The sequence below is a fragment of the Bidens hawaiensis genome, unplaced genomic scaffold (genome assembly GCF_021521415.1).
Source record: "Bidens hawaiensis isolate Kalapana, Puna unplaced genomic scaffold, B.hawaiensis_p1.1 tig00064024_1, whole genome shotgun sequence".
NCBI lineage: Eukaryota > Viridiplantae > Streptophyta > Magnoliopsida > Asterales > Asteraceae > Bidens > Bidens hawaiensis.
This window is the reverse complement of record NW_027501459.1, coordinates 1-20514: the sequence shown is the minus strand read 5'-3', so window position 1 is coordinate 20514 and position 20514 is coordinate 1. Positions and strand designations below refer to the sequence as shown.

Below are 20514 nucleotides of genomic sequence, written 5' to 3'. Positions count from 1 at the left end.
TTAACAAAATGCCATCTCAAACTCCAAAACTCCTGACGTCAATTTCATCACCTTTGATTATGCACCGACCTTCTGAGGGTGACGAAGTCGACGTTTCAAAAGCTGAAGTTTGAAAGAGTATTTTATACGCGTTCCAATTCTTTTTTAAGGATCTCTTATCATATTGTTTATAAAGTTGAACATTAGCGATTACATCAACACATAAGAAATATTGAAAAACTTGATATTTTAAAACTGTATTAGCTAATCTTGGAGTCAAAACATTACTATGCATGACCCGTTAAACTTTACTAAGCAACTCCACAGATTCAGACGCGAAAAAACCAAAAACGTCAATTAACTTTTCCATTAAAAACTGTCACTCCCCGCCAAGGCGAAAACGCGGGCGCGCGACGTTCATGGATAATCACAGCTATTGATTAACGTGGTGATCCTACATGCGAGCAATGCGTGTAAATGTCCACAAATATCTTCCTTAATTTAATAACCTGAAAAACATACTTAAAAGTCAACATAATGTTGGTGAGTTCACAGGTTTTAAATGCATGATTAAACTCGTTGTTTTGAAAATATTGAGTTTCAGATGTTTAAAATGTATAAAACCAAGTTATGAATTTCTCAAATATATGGTTTCTTGATTTAAAACATTTATCAAAAGCTTATGTTTTCATGACAAAAATGTGCTTTAAGACTTGTTCATGTTTACGTAAATAAAACGTAGATTAAAGTTATTTATGTTTTCGTGATTAAAATGTACATAAAGACTTATTTATGAAGTTGAAAACATTGTTTGTTATGAATGAGTTTTCCCGATGAAAACGATGTCCAAAAAGTTTACGCTTACGTACTTAAAAGCCCTTTTAAATATATAAGTGAGTATATGCAATGCAATATGATGTATACGATAACCTAAACAAGATTGATAATCCTCCGTAGACTAGCTAAGAATACGAATTAATATATGACAATGAGCCTATAATCAAACCCAAATCCATATGTATGCCCGGCAACCGTGCCATCACGGTATGAATTATAGAATATATGTTCCCATTAGCACGTCGGTTAGAGCGACTAACCATGAGCGGGGGATCAATCCCGATAGTACTACCCACATATTCCTTGACTAAACCCATAGTTAATGATTATAGAATGTATTGATTCGAAGATCTTAAGGGCCTTGTGTAACTCATGCTCATATAAAGATTCTATGTCTTGCTTACTAATTATCGTATTAAATAATTTTATGTAAAGTTGTCAAATAAGTTTATACAACGTTACGAAATAAATCTATTTAAAGTTATCAAATATGTTTATGCAAAGTTACTAATAAGTTTATGAAACGTAATCATATAAGTTTATGAAAAGTTATTAAATAAGTTCATGAAACGTAACCAAACAGGTTTATGAAAAGTTACTAAATAAGTTTATGCAAATTTACTAAGTCCATGCAAAGTTATCAAATAAGTTTAGTATGTTTCTCCCCCTAGTTTGTAAAACAGCAAAAAAGAAAAGGGGCCGTGAAACTCACCTAAGTGTCGACGACTAGTGATGACAAAAGGTCTTGACGGTATCCAGCCTAAGTGTGTCCACTAGACAAGCTAGGTGGGGATTTCTAGTGGGGAGATGAAGATGATCTTGGGAACTGGCCAAACCAACTTCTAGCACTTGTAAAATCTTCCTACTCCTTGGTTCCTCTTTGAGATTAAACACCTTTATCGACTAGGTCGTGGAGAAGCAAGTAAGTGATATATGTACGTGTTGGGTGAAGAATTGGATCAACTGAGGGTGTGGTAGTAGGAGCCGAAACTAAGCAAAAGGAAAATGGTGGTGTGAAAGTTAGTTTGGTGTTGAAAATGGGTGTGACTTTTGCAAAAGATCCCAATGGTTCTATTTATACCAAGTAAGTCCCACATACATATTACTAAATTCAAAAAGGATTAAAGGGATGTCATATGTGAGGGTGAAATTTGCAAGAAAAGAAATAGGATTTGGGGTTGGTCACTTGCTAGGATATAATTGTAAAGGTGGAAAGTATCTCCATTGACTTTTCCATTCTTTAAATTGTTATCGTTATAAAACACTATTTTGTGTTAACATATGGAAGTGTGATTTGTAGGTATGTGGATGTCATAATGGTAGAAAGAAGAAAAACATGTGAGTAATTATTTTAGGAATACGGGTTGACTAACTTTCATGTATACTACCTTACTTTTGAATTTCCTTTACACTACTTGATATGGTGATGAAGACTTGTATGTAGGGAATCAATCAAAGGATTGTATGGTTGAAATTTACTTTTCTTCTAGGTTGACCTAACTTTAATATCCTTTAGGTGAAAGACTCATACTTAAGATAATTTTTCCTCCCTGGAGTCATGATCATATGCATGTCCTTTTGTTTTCTTTTCATTCTTCTATACAATTTTGGGGTTTTGTGTCTTGTTTCTTAACATTATTTAAATAATGTATTATGTCAATTTTGTGGATTTAATGAAAAAGGTTGGTAGGACACACACCAACGGATTTGTATGTGTGTGTCGTGAGATCAATCAAAAGAATAATACATGTAGTTGTTTGAGTTAAATTAAAATGTTTTACATGCCATCTTTAATTATTAGTTTAGAATGTATTACTAATTTGAGTTAAATATATATGTATGAGCTAAAACGATTAAGTGACCACTAAATTTACTTATTTAAATTTTGATAAATTCCCATATTCAGTCAAAATGTTGGTTTGTTTAGGGAAGTTGTTCACCAACTAAAAAGTACCGTTACACTTTGCACATGACTCAGAGTTATTATATAATTTCTGATTGTTTGACTTTCCTCAATCCCAATTTAGAATAATACTCTTATATAATATCTTTCGTCCTAGGATAAAGATAGATCCCTCTTTTCTCACAATAATCACTAAGTCGTGAAAGTTTTGGATTTGGTTAATGCATGTGCTCATGCACTTTGGTTAGCATGCATGCGACACCTAGGAACCAGTTTCTTCTACTTGATGGTAGACTAGAGCTATTTCCAATATGCTCTTGATATTTATTTAAGCTATATACTCAACTAGTTTAAATTTAGCATGATTAAGATTTAACTTTGTGCTCACCAATCGTCATGTCGGGTATTTATGCGTGTGACGCGTAACGTCTATGATATACGTGATTGAAATTTTATACTTTTGAATATTTAACCAATATGCATGTAATCTAGGGTATTTATGTAATGTAATTACTTCTAACTTTTGTTTAAGAATTGTACGGATATTGCGAGTTGTCACAAAAACTACCTGAAAAACTATAAAATAAACAAGTTACCAATTTACCCTTGACTTAACGTAAAATATAAACAGGGTAATAAAAAGTACTAAATTAAAAAAACGGTCTAAAGTTGCGTTAGTAACTAAAATGACATGTAACTCAGCTTTTAAGTTATCAGGACCAAACATACAACATGATAGAAACTACATATACCACTTTTGCAATTATCTAATATTATTTCATAACTATACAACATAGATTATTACTTTATATGACGTGTCCAAACAAATTAGCATCTGGTGCACTTTAGCACGACAGGTGTCCGGCGTATTTAAGCAAACACCACCTTGTTCCGCGTGTATTTAAAGCAATTATGCGCCGATTGAAAGAATCTTCTGGAAAAAAACAGTGTCACCTGAACCTGCAATTTGACACAGGTAACTTTTGGGTTTTGTAAAGATTCAATTTTTATGGTGTTTTGTGGTTAAAGATTCAATTTTGAAATGAGTTCTTAATTTAATTTGGGTAATTCTGTAAATGTGTGTGTTTTTTGTGGTTAAAGATTCAGTTTTTAAGGTTTTGGTGTTGTGAAGATTCAATTTTTATGGTGTTTTTGTGGTTAAAGATTCAGTTTTTAAGGTTTTTGAGGTGTAAAGATTCATTTTTTATGGTGTTTTGTGGTTCAAGATTCAGTTTTTAAGGTTTTTGGGGTGTAAAAATTCAATTTTTATGGTCTTTTGTGGTTCAAGGTTCAGTTTTTAAGGTTTTTTGAGGTGTAAAGATTCAATTTTTATGGTCTTTTGTGGTTCAAGGTTCAGTTTTTAAGGTTTTGGTTATGTAAAGATTCAATTTTTATGGTGTTTTTGTGGTTAAAGATTCAGTTTTTAAGGGTTTTGGTGTTGTAAAGATTCAGTTTTTATGGTTGAAGAAACACTAATGGACCCCGGGCAGATTACGGATAATCTGGGGGTTAAATAGATGTTTCCCACGAGGGGTTAGACCCGGCAAAGATGGTTCTTCTGATAACCTGCAAAACAAACACCGTGAGCTCGTCACTGAAAAGGGGGGGTACCTGCTTGTGACCACCCTCCGGCGTGAGAATCAGACTAGATTGCTCTTGAATATAAGTGTATATTAAGAGATTGCTAGAGCAGATATCAGGTATAAGATGTAAGATACAAGATAAGATGAGATGATCATACCATTTGGGGTATTTATAGCCGAAGGTAGGTTTCCAAGAGGGTATAGCCGGTTGAATAGTATTCCTGTTCTACCAACTGTGGCCTACGCACGTGCCATGCTGGTAGTTGGTGGGTAGGCAGCGGCTGACAGTGACCAGGTCTGCTGTGTACTATTCCTTTTCCACCAACTGCAGGCTATGCACGTGGTATGACAGGAGTTGGTGAGTAGGTAGCGGCTAATAGTGACATACAGTACAAGAGCATGCTGCTCGCCATACTGTTGTCAATGGGCTGTCGTATCTCTGGTCAGATCTTTTGCCCATACCTCGTCAGGTACAGTACAAAAGATCTTCCAGTATCGTACGGACTGGCTCATTTGGGCGAGAGTATTCCCCCTCCCGCCTTTGTGCGGGATTGTTCCCGGCTTTGCTCATTCCTTCAGGTGACTACTGAATTATTGAGAACTAAGTGCCTTGTGCTTGTAGCCTTGCTGCGCGGGTGGCCTTCCCTGATAGCTTGTATCCGCAGCTGCGGGAACAGGCGGAGTACTTCACCATTGGGAGGCATTTCCTGCGGGAACAGCTTGCGTACTGCGCGTAAGGACGTCACGTCTCTGAGCATGGTGGGTCCTGCGAATCCAGTTGGTTTCTGCGCAGACGTCTCTCTTCAAGGTGAGTCCTGTGGGTCCAACTGGGCTCTGCTGGGACCTACCTCTTCAAGTCCCCCCAGTCCAATGTTCTTCTCATGAGTGTTTAATAAGTGAGGTGAACTTTTGGACTTAAGCAAAGGGTTTTTGAAAAGGGTTTAGTTTTAAGGTTTTCCATGGGGATTCTTCCCGCGGAAGTCCTTATGTCACTTTTGCAGAAATTCCCGACTTTCCTGCTTGATCTTTGGGTATGATGCGGGTAGGTCTGTAACCTCCTCGCAAGTCAGGAGCGTTGAGTCACACTTGTGTGGATTCTCCATGAGGTTTTGGTAGTTTTGAACATAGTGATCAATTATGTTAAAACCACCAATTCCATCTTGAAGCTTCAAACAATGTAGTTCTCGACGTTCCCGCTATGCGGGGATGTTATTCCCGTTTCCGCAAGCATTGCCCAGAAGATCCTTCTTGGTTTCAATTCCCTGCGGAGCGCTAGGTATGTGAAGGGTTTTGCCTTGACACTGTACCCGCACTCGTCTTACGGTTACTTTACTTCCAAGGTATTCCTGGCGTCAATTCCCTGCGGGTGCTAAGTATGTGAAGGGTTTTGCCTTAACACTGTACCCGCACCCGTCTTATAGTTACTTGGTCGTCGAGGTATTCTTGGCTTCAATTCCCTGCAGGTGCTAAGTATGTGAAGGGTTTTGCCTTAACACTGTACTCGCACCTGTCTTACAGTTACTTGGTTGCCAAGGTAAGGGGTATTTTCCCGCTTACTTTTGAATCTTTTTGAAATTTTGAAATTCGAAGAGTTGGTGAAAGGATAAGAACAGTCCAAACTGTTGAAACGTCGTCCGACGGTTTCTTCTGACTGTGTCAGGAAGTGCAGGAAGTTATGGTGACGTGACAGTACATGGTCATTCCAGATGCTTTTCAGACGCGTGGGCGCGATTTTTCGGGCGCGTAGCCGCGAAATTAATGGCACGCGTCCTTTCAACAGCTGTTGCCAGCTTGCACTTTGCCACGTGTCATAGTTTCATTGCACCTGCGATTTCTCTCTCTTCCGCATTAAATTCATCGCATTAATTGCGATGAGTATATAAAGGGGGAGAGGGTCTCTTGTAATTCACACTTTCACTCTTCTCTTCTTGTAAACGATTTCCGGCGAATACTTTCTGCCAAGCATTCTCCTGAAATCACTCTTCTTTACCTCCAAACCATGTCTTCTACCTACGATTTTGAAGCTGCTGCCGAAGAATCTGACGTGCACGTCGAGATCCCGACGTCTACGTCTGATAAAGACGATAAGAGCACTGCTGGCGAATGCCAGTGTGCTCTTCCGGCCGACCTCTATCGGTACGTCGTCCGGAAGTTCATGCTCGAGTCGTTCGAGCCTGAGTTTCCGGAGCCACACCAGACGGTGTACGATGCCCCCCAGGGCAAGATAGGGGTGTACGCTGCATTCTTCGTTTATGGGAATCTCAGGTTCCCATTGACGAAGTTTGTATACCATGTCTTGGAGAGGCACGGCGTGCATCTGACGGAGGTACACCCGATGGCGATCGCCAAGATCCGCCACTTTGAGTGGGTGTGCCTCATTCTGGGCGTGGAGCCCCATGCTGACCGGTTGATGACCTTCTATTCTTGGAGGTGCATCCAGGGGTGGTACACCTTGGTCAACCGGATCAAGGGGTTGAAGATCTGCGCTACCGAGCGCAGTCTTCGGTCGTGGAAGCGTGAGTTTTTTTATATCTCCGCTCGCGTCATCCCCCTTGCGATGACCTTTAAGAATGGGAGAGCACTCCCCGCCCTTCACGCCCTCAACTACCAGGAGGCGGAGTGGTTCGCCAAGATCTCCCGGGTCCAGACTCCGGTATACCGCTTTGCGGAGTCTGGGATGGTGATGCTTGGGATGAGCCGGGTGTGGAAGGAGGCGTCACAGGTTCCCATCGTCCTCGAATACGGTTTGAACTCTGTTCCTTACGATATGCTCTTTCTTCTTTGTTTATATAAGTTTGTGTTCTAACTGTTTTTCTTTTATTTCAGAGGGGAACGACTTGCAGTCGCTCCTGCATCCGCGGGAGGCTGATAGTCCTGCTCGGATGGGTACTCGTGCTCTAGATGAGAACGAGTTGCCCATCCTTGAACAGACGGCGGATCGGTTCGTGGAGGTCTACCCGCCAGGCCACGAGATCCTGAGCGCCAGGCGGCCAGGTAAGGAGTTATTCAACCCTCGACCCCTCAATGCTGAAACCTCTGCTGGAATTCCTCTAATCTTGTGTTCTGATGAGGAATCCGCAGATGGTCCTCCGTTGGTGCGGAAAAAGAAGGCTGCCGGCGGGAAGGGGAAGGCGAAGGTGGCCTCCACTGCCGATCCGGTGCCTCGGTCTGATTCAGAGACTGAGAGCGAGGAGGTGGCGGGGAACCCTGGTGGTGATAAGACCACTGCTCCGGAGGCTGCGACGACTGTCACCTCCGGAGAGCCCAGGATGACGACGGTGTGCGGTGTAAAGAGGCCGGCTCCATCGGGTTCGTCCCCGCCTGTTCGCACTTTTAGGCTCAAGAAAACCCGTAAGTACAAACTTCCTTTACTTTTAACTTCATAGCTTTCCATCATTAATACTTATCTTCTTTGTGCAGGCGTGGATGCTACCGCATTCCAGGGTGGAGCGGGGAGGAGCACCTCCGGACCCATGACGGTAGGCTTGGTCAGCCTACCTGAGGCGATGACCCAGGCGGCTGCGCCTGCTTCAGTTGGTTCAGTTGCTCACCCAGTTGAGCCAACTGTTCCAACTGTGATGACATCACCGCCGGCTGTCAGTGCCATATTTACTGAATCTTTCACTGAGCCGGCGGTGACTGTTTCTGCGGACTCCTCCGCAGCGGCGACCACAGTTGTGAGTTCACCTACGGTGAGTTCACCTCCGTTGGTTTCTACTACCGCGGCGGCCTTCACCATGCCTCCTCCGTCATCGGCAACGACGGCCGATCCTTCAGGTATGCTTGGGGCTTCTCGCCAACCTCTGCCTCATTCCCATCTGCCTGACCTCTTGGATGGATTTCCCTTGGGTTCAGGTGATGGGTTTGGCGGCTATCGGCCTGTTGTCGACCCTACAGGTGCGTAGGGTTCTTTTGGCCTTTTTTTTTATCATCTTTTCCTAACTGCTTTTTGTTTTTTGCAGTGTCGGATTCCAATGAAGTGTATGTTCCACGATGGAACATCCGCCGAGGAACAACCCTTCGCACGCCTGTGGAGTGCGTGGAGTGGGCTCGTCACGCAGCTCCCAGTGGTGCGTTGGGGGAAGCCATGGCTAGCTACCAGGAGGGTAGGCTAACCAATGAGCTTCGGTTTCTCCTGGCCCGGATGCAGCCGCGCGTCGAGCTGCTTTGTCGTGAAAACGACAAGTTAAAAGCAGCTCGCATTCAAGAAGTAGCTCAGGCGCGGGCTGTCCGGGAGGAGAATAGGAGGCTTACCACAGTGGCTGCGGAAAAGGAGAAGGCCTTCAAGGCCCTCGAGGTTGAAGTTCAGGCCCGGCTCGAGGCCCGTTCCAAGGCTGCCCAAGCTTTTAACGAACAGCTTCGGCTGGCTAAGGAAACTGCACGGAACGCAACCGAGAGGGCCACCAAGGCTGAAGCTGTTGCTGAGCCTTTACGCCTCGAGAATGAGGAACTTAAAGCCAAACTAGAGGCGCTCCAACAGGCTCATGATGCCTTGGCGATGGAAGACGCCAAGAAGCTCCAAGAGATCTTGGACCAGAGGGGGGTGCTTGACCATACTGAGCGGAAGCTAAAGGGCGTTGAAGAGGCTGCGGCTAAAGAAGTGTTGCTTGCCAACCTTAACAAAAGTGAAGCCGAACGCGCCCGTAACCAAGCTCAAGCTGCCCTCCAGGAAGCTCTGGTTACCAAGGAATGGCTTCTTCGAGAAGCGTTGTCTCAGGTAAGCTTAGCTTCATAATGTCTTCACGCTTTTCTTTGTAAATAGGAAAGGTTTTGATACTTGTATATTTTTTTTTGTAGGTTGTGCATCGAGTCTTCACGGACACATCATACGACGATGCCATGAGCGCAGCCCTCAACGCTTCTCATGAGGATGGGGAAAAGGCCGGCTTCCTGCTTGGTCTAGGGTTCGTTGAGAAAGGCATCCCGCCTTCCAACTTCCCTTTGTATGATGTGGATACTGAAGCTGTTTATGACCAAGCAGTGAATCAGTATGCCGCCTTCCCGCATCCGGTGGTGGAGAAGGTGAACGAAGTTGCTGCTGCTGATGATGGGCTAGCTATCCTTAAAGCTTTCCTTGAACCGCCACGCTCTACTGATGGTGCTGGTCCAAGTGGAAGTGGTCCTGAAGCTTGATCCTGAAGATCCCTTCCCACTGTTAGGATAGGTTTAGCTTGTATAGATTTATATTCTTGTAGGCGGGTAGTTACCCGGCCATTCTTGTAATGATTATTATGAAATATAAATCTTTGTGCGGGTAAGACCGCTTCTTTCACTGGATGACTTGCTTTATAAACGTTATATGACTTGCTCATGCATACTTTAGTTTAAATTAGCAATTTTCCAAGTGTTTAGAATAAGTTAACCTTTGAACGTGGAAGATAATAGGTTGAAGTTTTGCTTCCTCTTTCGTGATTGTGCGGGTAGGACCGTCACTTGCACTTAGTAGGATGGCTAAACTTTACCTATATCTGACCTGCGTGGAGGTTTTCCTCATCTTTTTAGAAATTTTCTAAGTGTTTAGAATAAGTTAACCTTTGAACGTGGTAGATAATAGGTTGAAGTTTTGCTTCCTCCTTCGTGATTGTGCGGGTAGGACCGTCACTTGCACTTAGTAGGATGGCTAAACTTTACCTACATCTAACCTGCGTGGAGGTTTTCCTCATCCTTCTGTTAGAAATTTTCTAAAGTATTTTGAATAAGTTAACCATTCGACGCGCGGTTGTCAATAGGTTCGGTTTCCTCTCATGATTTGTGCGGTTAGGACCGGCACTTTCATTTAGTGGGATGACCAAAGTTTACCTATGACTGACCTGCGTGAAGGTTTGCCGTTTTTTGGGTTTATGCGGGTTTTGCCGCCTTCCCCACGCAACGACTTTCCACGTAATTATGCGGTGAGTACCGGCATCAGTGTTGAATAAATTAACCGTTCGACGCGCGGTTGTTAATAGGTTAGTGTTCAGTTTCCTCTATCATGATTTGTGCGGATAGACCGGCACTTTCATTTAGTGGGATGACTGAACTTTACCTTTAACTGACCTGCGTGAAGGTTTGCCGTTTTTTGGGTTTATGCGGGTTTTGCCGCCTTCCCCACGCAACGACTTTCCACGTAATTATGCGGTGAAAACCGGCATATCAGTGTTGAATAAATTAACCGTTCGACGCGCGGTTGTTAATAGGTTAGTGTTCAGTTTCCTCTATCATGATTCGTGCGGATAGACCGGCACTTTCATTTAGTGGGATGACTGAACTTTACCTTTAACTGACCTGCGTGAAGGTTTGCCGTTTTTTGGGTTTATGCGGGTTTTGCCGCCTTCCCCACGCAACGACTTCTTTCACACTTATGTATGCGGTGAAGACCGGCATATCCGTGTGGAAAGTTCATAAGTATAAATGTAAAATCATCAGCGTCGATGTTCTAAGGAGAATCATTTCCATTAGAAGTGGCTCTGGGCCTTTTCTTTACAAATTTGGAATTGATCTACATGCAAACTGTGTAATTGAGCTCCCTTCCATGTTGTTGGGATGGGAGTGCCATCGAGCCGATATGCACCTGGTTCGGGATCTCGTTGTTTACGCAGTATGTAGTCTCCGGCATTGAAGCTGCAATTTTATTCGTGTTTTCCCCAGCTGGGGTTCTACACGCATCAGCCTGCTCAGCGTTCGTTACGCCACGAGGTGTGCGAGCGTCCCATCTCTGACAAATGCTTCGACGATGTCCTTTACGTCTGTGCATTCTTCAGTGTTGTGGCCTTTTGTCCTGTGAAAGTCACAGTATTTGCTCCGATCAGCATTGTGACGATGTCGGATTATTGGAGCCTTTGGCCATGGGAGCTCCTCAGTGGCGAATATCTCGGTGACGCTTTTGGTGAGTGGCGTCCATCTGGAGTTCTGGTTCGACTGTACGTTATCCCTTCCGCCTAACCGATGTTGCAAGCCGGATGAGGTGTCAAAGTTTACCCTTGACTGCCAAATGCCTAGCTTCCGCTTTTTGTTTAGTCGGGCGGTAAGGACGTTGTCTTCTCTTGTTTTCTGGGTGTAGAGGTTTGTGCTCTGGGGGAGATCTCTACCCAGTTGCTTCTCCGTTTCCGCAAAGCGTTTAGCTGCTGTCATGATGGCATCCCATGTGGATGGCATGCCATCTTTACCCGTTAAGGTGCGGATGAGCTCTGGGTCGTTCGCGCCCTGGATGAAAGCAGCGCGAACAAGATCTTCGCTAATATTACCCAGACTTAGCTTCTTTGAGTTGAAGCGAGTGATGAAGTCTGGCAAAGATTCATCTTCCTCTCGAATGCATTTGAGGATTGTCCATTGCTCTTCGGTATACTTTCTTTGTTGGCTGAAGTGTTGGCTAAATTTCTGCTGGAAGTCTTCCCAATCGTAGATGTGGTGGACCGGTAGACGATCGAACCACGCTCTAGCTGCCCCAACAAGCGTCATTTGGAACATGTAACACCACGTAGGTTCCGTCCAACTACTGACGGTTGCCCCCGCTATGAACCTGTTCAAATGATCGTCTGGATCAGATATACCATCGTAAGTGCCGATGTTGGACATCTGTTTGGCACTTTTCGGGACGATTGCTTTCTCAATGTCCCTTGCAAATTTGGACGTTCCCGCCTTTGCAGCAGTTGGTGTAAATGTTTTGGAGAAGTCACGTGGGTTTCCACCCGCGTTTTTTGGTTTGAAGGTTTCTCCAAAATGCCTTCTCGGTTGGGAGTCCGTTTCCTTACGCTTCCCTTTCGCCCTATGACGAGGGTTTGCGTCACTATCGGATTCCTCCGAATCATCGTCAAAGTACTCTACGAATTCATCAGCCTGTTGGAGTAAACGTAAGCGTTCATCCAACTCAGCTTGGAATTCTTTTTGACGTGCTTCCTCCCACGCTTTAACTTCATCGAGTGTCTGGCGGGGGAGTCTCGTTCTTTGTCTCTCTAACTGGGTATCGGTGAATCCCAGTGAGCGATTATTTACTGCACTTGCCCCAGCTTGGGTAACTGGGGTAGTGTTCGTAAAATTTACTGCACTTGCCCCCGCTTGGGTAACCGGGGTAGTGTTCGTAAAAACTGTGTAGTCGCCGGTATTCCCCTCAGTAGCTGGGGTTGTGGTTACCGGAGTTTCTTTAACCATCTTTCCAGAAGTTTGAAAAACTGAAAAGAAATGAAGTTCTAGCTTTTATGCACGGATGGCGCCAATGAAGAAACACTAATGGACCCCGGGCAGATTACAGATAATCTGGGGGTTAAATAGATGTTTCCCACGAGGGGTTAGACCCGGCAAAGATGGTTCTTCTGATAACCTGCAAAACAAACACCGTGAGCTCGTCACTGAGAAGGGGGGGTACCTCCTTGTGACCACCCTCCGGCGTGAGAATCAGACTAGATTGCTCTTGAATATAAGTGTATATTAAGAGATTGCTAGAGCAGATATCAGGTATAAGATGTAAGATACAAGATAAGATGAGATGATCATACCATTTGGGGTATTTATAGCCGAATGTAGGTTTCCAAGAGGGTATAGCCGGTTGAATAGTATTCCTGTTCTACCAACTGTGGCCTACGCACGTGCCATGCTGGTAGGCAGCGGCTGACAGTGACCAGGCCTGCTGTGTACTATTCCTTTTCCACCAACTGCAGGCTATGCACGTGGTATGACAGGAGTTGGTGAGTAGGTAGCGGCTAATAGTGACATACAGTACAAGAGCATGCTGCTCGCCATACTGTTGTCAATGGGCTGTCGTATCTCTGGTCAGATCTTTTGCCCATACCTCGTCAGGTACAGTACAAAAGATCTTCCAGTATCGTACGGACTGGCTCATTTGGGCGGGAGTATTCCCCCTCCCGCCTTTGTGCGGGATTGTTCCCGGCTTTGCTCATTCCTTCAGGTGACTACTGAATTATTGAGAGCTAAGTGCCTTGTGCGTGTAGCCTTGCTGCGCGGGTGGCCTTCCCTGATGGCTTGTATCCGCAGCTGCGGGAACAGGCGGAGTACTTCACCATTGGGAGGCATTTCCTGCGGGAACAGCTTGCGTACTGCGCGTAAGGACGTCACGTCTCTGAGCATGGTGGGTCCTGCGGATCCAGTTGGTTTCTGCGCAGACGTCTCTCTTCAAGGTGAGTCCTGTGGGTCCAACTGGGCTCTGCTGGGACCTACCTCTTCAAGTCCCCCCTGAAATAAGGTGTTTTGTGGTTCAACATTCAGTTTTAAGGCTTTTGAAGTATGAAATCAGGTGGGTTTTGTGTTCAAGATTCAATTTTGAATTGAGTTCTTGATTTGGGTATTTCTGTAAGTAAATGTGTTGATTTTTTTATTTTTTTTGGTTCAAGATTCAGTTTTTAGTGTTTTTGATTAAATTTGAAAAATGTATAGTTGTAGTGAAAATGTGATTGTTGTTACTTGATTTGAATTATTATGTGTTTGATCGGTTTGTTGAGGTTGCTGAAACAGAGATGTGTAGGTTGATTGTAGGTTTGATGTTGTAGTTTGGTAGATCTGAAATTCTAGCCCTAGGTGTTGATATTATTAAATTTTGTGAATAATGTTGGTGTTAGAAGTTGTAACTAGGTGAATTTGAGTTTTGTGAATAATGTGGTATATGATTAATTAGATTTGAAAACTAAGATGAGAGGAAACTTTTATAAATAATGTGCAAGTTTTCACACTGATAAGAGATAGGTACAAGTACTCAATGCACATGTAACTGAAAGGTACAAGTGTCTAAGTAACAAAAAGTACCAACTGATAACTGACTATGCTATGGAACCTGTATTATTTGGGCCTTTGGGGCAATCATTATCGGGTTTGCCATTTAAAAGGAGGTGGCGGCGCAGCTTGTTGTCCGCTTTCCCACCTCTCTATTGTAATTGGATCCTTTTGTTCAATATACGAGTTGTTTAAAATAAAAATAAAAAAATTACTAGAATGTGTAGATAATTACTGTTTTTGGGTGAACACCCCCCCCCCCCCCCCCCCGGGCAATGAATGAGGCGATAGGGGGGGGGGGGGTTTGTCGCCTGTATATGCTTGATGAATATTATTATTATATTTTTTTTGTGGTATATATATATATATATATAGGGCTACAACACCACTACACCCCTAAAACAAAAATCTACCCTTTGGCTTACTGGGCGCCACATGGCACAAACCGCCCCATTTTGTAGCCCTCCACTACACATAGCCTAAAGTAGGAGGCTTCTAGAGTTCTTTAAGCCTCTTGAGTAGTGTAGAAGTTTCTGGAATTTTTCTATTGGTTAATGTGAATGACATTTTGTTTCAGTGGGTTCAGTAGCTGTTAAGTTATCCAAGTTGTGCAATTTGTTATTATTAATTTTCGACATTTTGTGGGATGCCGGCACAGCCACACGTTGCTACCTCTATGTACAAGAGGATGCCGTCTAAGGATGGTACAAATTCAGTTGATCTAGAAGATGATTCTGGTAAATATCTCATCATTTGTCATATAATGTATATATATGTGTGGGCCCAGAAGGAAAAGGGGGGTGGAAGTGAAATTGCACTAATTTTGACGTTACTTTACTAATTTCATTAAAATAACGTTAAAGTGGCGGAAGCTTATTTACTACATCTGACCCTCCTCAGACCTTACCATAACTTGTACGATGAACGGTTATTTTACTATTGGTGGGATTTACTGAGTACGATGATGATGATCATGATGATCTGATTATTTGTCATATTTCTTCATATTCTTGTTTTGATAAAGTCATCATTAATAAGTTTGGCGATGCAAAAAGTTTTCACAAATGTTACAATTTTTTATTTATTATTATTATTATTATTATTATTTATTTGCAAAAAATGTAGCTTCTCAATAATGTCTTAACGACTTTGTAATTACACTAACGTTGCTGAAATTCTTGTGTGTTATGTGTAGGATTTTTGGAGGATGATATGGTCCAAGAGTATTCAGATCCACCGTTAAGACGTTCTCTGCCTCATGTGCTTGTGGCAACCATTGTCTCTTTTTTATTTGGTTACCATCTTGGGTTCGTTCTCAATCTAGACATCTTTTGTTTTCATTTTCCACACATCTTAAACACAAATATTTGAGCATGATTCTATATCAATTCCAGAAAAAAAATCCTCTTTATATAGTGAAATAGTTTGTAATTCGAGTTTATTTGACGTTTCTTTGCAAAAATGTGGTTTTCAAGGGTAGATTTCATATTCCTTCATAAAGGTTGTAAGATCATATTTATTCAACTAATTGATGAGTAACGTGTGCCTTGTGCATTAACTTATACATAGTTAGCTAACTATGATATTATCTTAAGTTTACGAGGGGGGGCATATAGGCCTGTAAACGAACCTAACGTTTGATGAACAATTGTGAACCAGTCAGTAGGAAGTTCGTTTATGTTCGTTTATTTAATAAATGAACGGACATGAAAAATTCAGTTCATTTAGCTACATGAACACATATGTTCGTTCGTTTACGTTCACGAACCATTCATCTATACTATCTAGTATCAACGAACTCAGGACTATCAATGATGCTGACAATTCGTGACCTGTTTAAGACACGATTAAACCTGTTTATGGAGAAAGTACACTATTTAATTATATATTTTTTAAAATAACTAAAATTAGTAGGCTAGCCTCCATCATTCTTCTTGGTACATGAAACATGCAATTGTGTTATAGACAGAGATAATAAATCGATAAAAAAGTTGTATTCATGTTTGATACTTGTGTTAATCGCGTTGTCAGTGTCCTGTTAAACACGATAAGACACTTTTTGCCTGCCCTTGAATGAATGGACATAAACGAACCTGAGCATGTTCATTTTCTTAAGAAATGTACAAGAAAATCCGTTCGTTTAGTTGCTCGTGTTTTTTATCGTTTGCTTGGTTAAAGTTAAATGACGAACACGAAGATGCTTCGTATGTGTTCATTCGGTTCGTTTACAAACCTATGTTCTTATATGTGCAGGGTGGTAATGAACCACTTGAAAGTATATCACATGATCTTGGTTTCAATGGGAATAGTTTGGCTGAAGGTATTTTTTTTTTTACATTTTATTAATTATCACCTTCTATCTAATTATTTGCATATAAACTATAAATCTTGACCTTACGAATGTAAATGAAGGCCTGATAGTTAGTACGTGTCTTGGTGGCGCCTTTGTTGGATCTCTGTTCAGTGGTTGGATTGCTGATGAATTCGGCCGCCGCAGGACTTTTCAGTTGTGTGCTTTGCCTATGGTCATCGGTGCTGCTTGCAGGTAATAATAATAAGGGTCAGTTATTCTACAAAGAAAATGAGAAGAATGAGAAGGATTTGTAGCCACACAAAAAAACCCCTCAAAATTAAAAAAAATAAATAAAAAAATCATAACTCAAAATTTAATAAAAAAACGAAAAAAGTAAAACACACAAATGTTTCCACCGTCTTTCTCGTTCTCATAAAAAAAACACAATGGTTAGTGAAAAACGTCGTGTTTTTTTGTTTATCATTATGTTTTGTGTTTATTTCATCATTGATTGTCTTTTTCCCTTGACATTGTGTCAATTTTTCTTTATATTGTGTTATATTACTCAACATTGTGCTATATTTTGTTCGGCATTGAGTTAAATTTTGCGATCAATTGTGTCCTTTTTTAGTTATAATTGTGTCTTTTGTTCATTTACGTCATTGTGTCTTTTTGTCATTTTTCTTTATTTTTTCGTCATTTTTTTTATTTTTGTTTTGAACGGAATGATGGTGGAAACATTGTAGTTTGTAAATTTTTTTTGTTTTTTATATATATTTTGAGTTATGATTTTTTTTTGAATTATTTTGAAGGGTTTTTTTGTGTGGTCACAATCCTTCTCACACTTCTCATTTTTGTCTCTCATATTTGCAATTTAAAAATGTGGCCATGAAACAATTTAATCGATGTGTTTACATTTGCTAATAATTACTTGTTTCAGTGCAACAACCAATAATTTGGCAGGGATGCTAATTGGGAGGTTCGTTGTTGGACTCGGGCTAGGGATTGGTCCACCTGTGGCATCTCTCTATATCACAGAGGTTAAGTAAGACTACTTGCTTGCATATTTGTGGGTTGGGTCTAAACGGGCGGGTTGACCTGGAACAACTTTGTCCTTTTTATTTATTTATTATTATTTTTTTTGTAATCGAATAGCGTGTCAAATTGCTTTAAATTTAAAATTTTGCTAATCGGTACATATAATATAATAGCTATAAAATAAATTGTCAAAAACATGTTTACAGTTAGGCACCATTCTCCAATACATAAGTCCAAGCAGGTTGGCTAAAGGGTCAAAACAAGAAACTAATCTTAATATATTACTACATGAAATGAAATTTTAAATAAATTCATAAACCTTAAATGTTTTTGAATATAAGCAATGAACGGATGACGAGTCAAGATAGGTAACATTTTGAGCATTGGAAACACGTTTTGGATGAGTTCCATTCACCTATTTGGCCCGTTCCCTTATCAGTCACAAAGTTTATTTGGCCCATTTGTGAAAAAACATAACCCAAACAGACCCATTTATTTAGGTTCTTTATTTGACTAGTTTTGATCCGTTAAAAGATATACCATAACCAAATAAGTCCCTACTAGGGGTGGCAAATGTGACCCATTGGGCTGTATTAAAAGTATATAATGGGTCAAACTAAAAAAAGAATTTGATTGAAACGGGTCAAAACGGTTGACATTTCTCGAGGTTTTTTTTTTTTTAATTTTTATGGAACGAGAAAAACATAGGAAACTTTTTAGTACTTTTACTTTTTTAGTTTTTGATTTATATTTCGAGTTATGATTTTTTAATTATTATGCTTGAATTTTTTAATAAGGGGCTTTTGAAATGGGTCAAAATGGGTTGAGATTTCATAAACCCCCTCATCAAAAAATTCAAAAAACAGTTAAAGAATCATAACTCGAAATATAAATCAAAAACTAAAAAAGTAAAAGTACTATAAAATTTCCTCTGCTTTTCTCGTTCCAATAAAAAAAAAGTTGAGAAGTTTTGACCCGTTTCAATCATTTTTTTTAAGTTTGACCCAATTTGAGCCACTATATACATTTTAATATAACCCATTCAACCCAATGTATCACAATTGCCACCCCTAGTCCCTACATAAGTAGATTTGTTTAAATCATCTCTCTATAATTTTTTCGTGATTTCTTGCTGGTTTCGCCTCCTTCTGTGCGCGGTACATACGGTAGCTTTATTCAAATTGCAACTTGTTTAGGGTTGTTAGGGGCTCTTTTAATAGGGATCCCGGTTAAAAGTATCCCAGGCTGGTAAGAAAATAGCTAAAAGTATTATTACGCTTTTTTTGTTTTCTTAGAAAATTTGTATTTTAAGTTCGTCATTTGAATCTATGTGTATAGGTGGCGTGTTTTGCTTTTGGTTATCTACGATACCATCTACAGTGCTTGCTTTAGCTATGATATTCTGTGCAGAAAGCCCACATTGGCTTTACAAGTTTGCTTTGATCTATTTTGAGAAAAACCTTAAAACGAGCCGAGCCGAGCCGAGCTAGTTTGAGCTTGTGTGAGATACCTTAAACAAGCCAAGGCTTGACTTGAGCTCGGCTGTGCAGTGTGAAACTAATACATAGAAGTCCAAAATAGTTAAAACTTAAAAATACACAACGCTCGATGAGCCTAAACAGATCTTCCCGTACAAGGCTCAAGCTTGGGCTTGATAACTAAACGAGCTTTATTTGAGACTTGGGCTTGGTATGGTTTGGCTCGTTTCGAGTGGTTTTACTAATCCGATCTCAAGTAGCTCATGAGCAGCTCGCTCGTTTGCACCCCTACATGCATGTGTTTCTTTCGTTTAAAGAATCACTATGCTCTGTTATGCATTTAAAAGACCACATATTACTTGCATATTATATTATTATGTTCTCATGTTTTTCAATGTGATTTTTCTCCAATGCTTCGTAGAGAGGAAGAAATACAGAAGCCGAGGTGGAGTTCCATAAACTTCTAGGACCTGCAAATGTAAGATCAGCAATGGCAGAGCTGTTGAATTCTGACCGAGGGGATGAAAATGACACTGTTAAAATTTCAGACCTGATTTACGGGCGTCATTTTAGAGGTAACTTTGAACTTTGAGTACTTATTATTTTTTTTAGTATATCGATTATAAATTTGCTTTAATGTTACCAATAGTATATTGCTTCTAGTATAGTATTTCTACACTGCTATTTTCTTATATTTTATAACAGTTTATTTTTATTTATTATTTATTTTATTTATTATTATTATTTATTTATTTATTTTTTTGAGCTGGGGGTCTCACTGGAAGCAACCTCTCTACCGGACCCTACAAATAGCTTTAGCTATATGTGGGATATGCTGGGTATGATTGTTGTTGTTTTGAACTTTGAGTACCAAATTTATATAAGATAAATACTAAACATAATACGTGAAAGTTAAAATTATAGAGAATGTGTTGTTGAAATTGTCTCATTGAATTGAAGTAAAATTTGGTGTGTAAAGCATATTCCAAGAATATGCTTAAACACACAAATGGTGTAAATGGTACACCGGGCATACGCTGCATATTGCATTGTTATTTATTCGCTCCTTTTGCAGTTCTTTTTATTGGATCAACCTTGTTCGCTTTACAACAGCTATCAGGAATAAACGCCATATTCTATTTCTCTTCAACTGTATTTAGAAGTGCGGGAGTTTCTTCAAACCTTGCAAACGCCTTTGTCGGATCGTGAATCTATTTGGTAAATAACCTATCTAGCACCTTGGTTTAGTAATCAACATAATGATTTACGAAATTAATTTTCTTTCAGGATCTTTTATTGCACTTGTGCTTATGGATAAACTCGGGAGGAAGGTGCTCCTTCTATGGAGCTTCTTTGGCATGGTAATTTTACTATTTTTTTTAATGCATAATCTACATTGCTATTCCATTATATGGAGCGTGTTTGTATGTGCGTTTTAAACTGATTATATTTAATAATCAAAATCGCAATAAAATGCGCTGTAGAAGATGGTGTTTGAAATAATAAGAATTTGATTATCTAAAAACCAATATTGTGGTCTCAAGTTGGTTTTAAAAACTTAAAAAGAAACATTTAATAATAATAATAATAACACGCAAATTCTAACATTGCATGTTTTAAAAAGCTGGTTGTTAGCTCCAAAACGCAAATCCAAAACTAAATATGATAACAATGATAAAGTTTGTAAAACATTATGAAAATTTC

General features: G+C 40.5%; 1 long non-coding RNA gene and 1 pseudogene across 2 annotated transcripts; both read left to right on the top strand.

Annotated features, from left to right (window-relative positions):
* Window positions 1-3523: 3523 nt before the first annotated feature.
* Window positions 3524-15337, top strand: LOC143604142 (uncharacterized). The gene is made up of 3 exons (XR_013148230.1): window positions 3524-3695; window positions 14579-14738; window positions 15197-15337. It is a non-coding gene; the product is annotated as an uncharacterized LOC143604142 (long non-coding RNA).
* A 782-nt stretch (window positions 15338-16119) lies between these two features.
* On the top strand, window positions 16120-17384 carry LOC143604139 (putative plastidic glucose transporter 2 pseudogene; annotated as a pseudogene). Its single transcript, XR_013148228.1, has 3 exons — window positions 16120-16321; window positions 16414-16546; window positions 17235-17384. The product of XR_013148228.1 is annotated as a putative plastidic glucose transporter 2 pseudogene (transcript).
* The last annotated feature ends 3130 nt before the right edge of the window (window positions 17385-20514 follow it).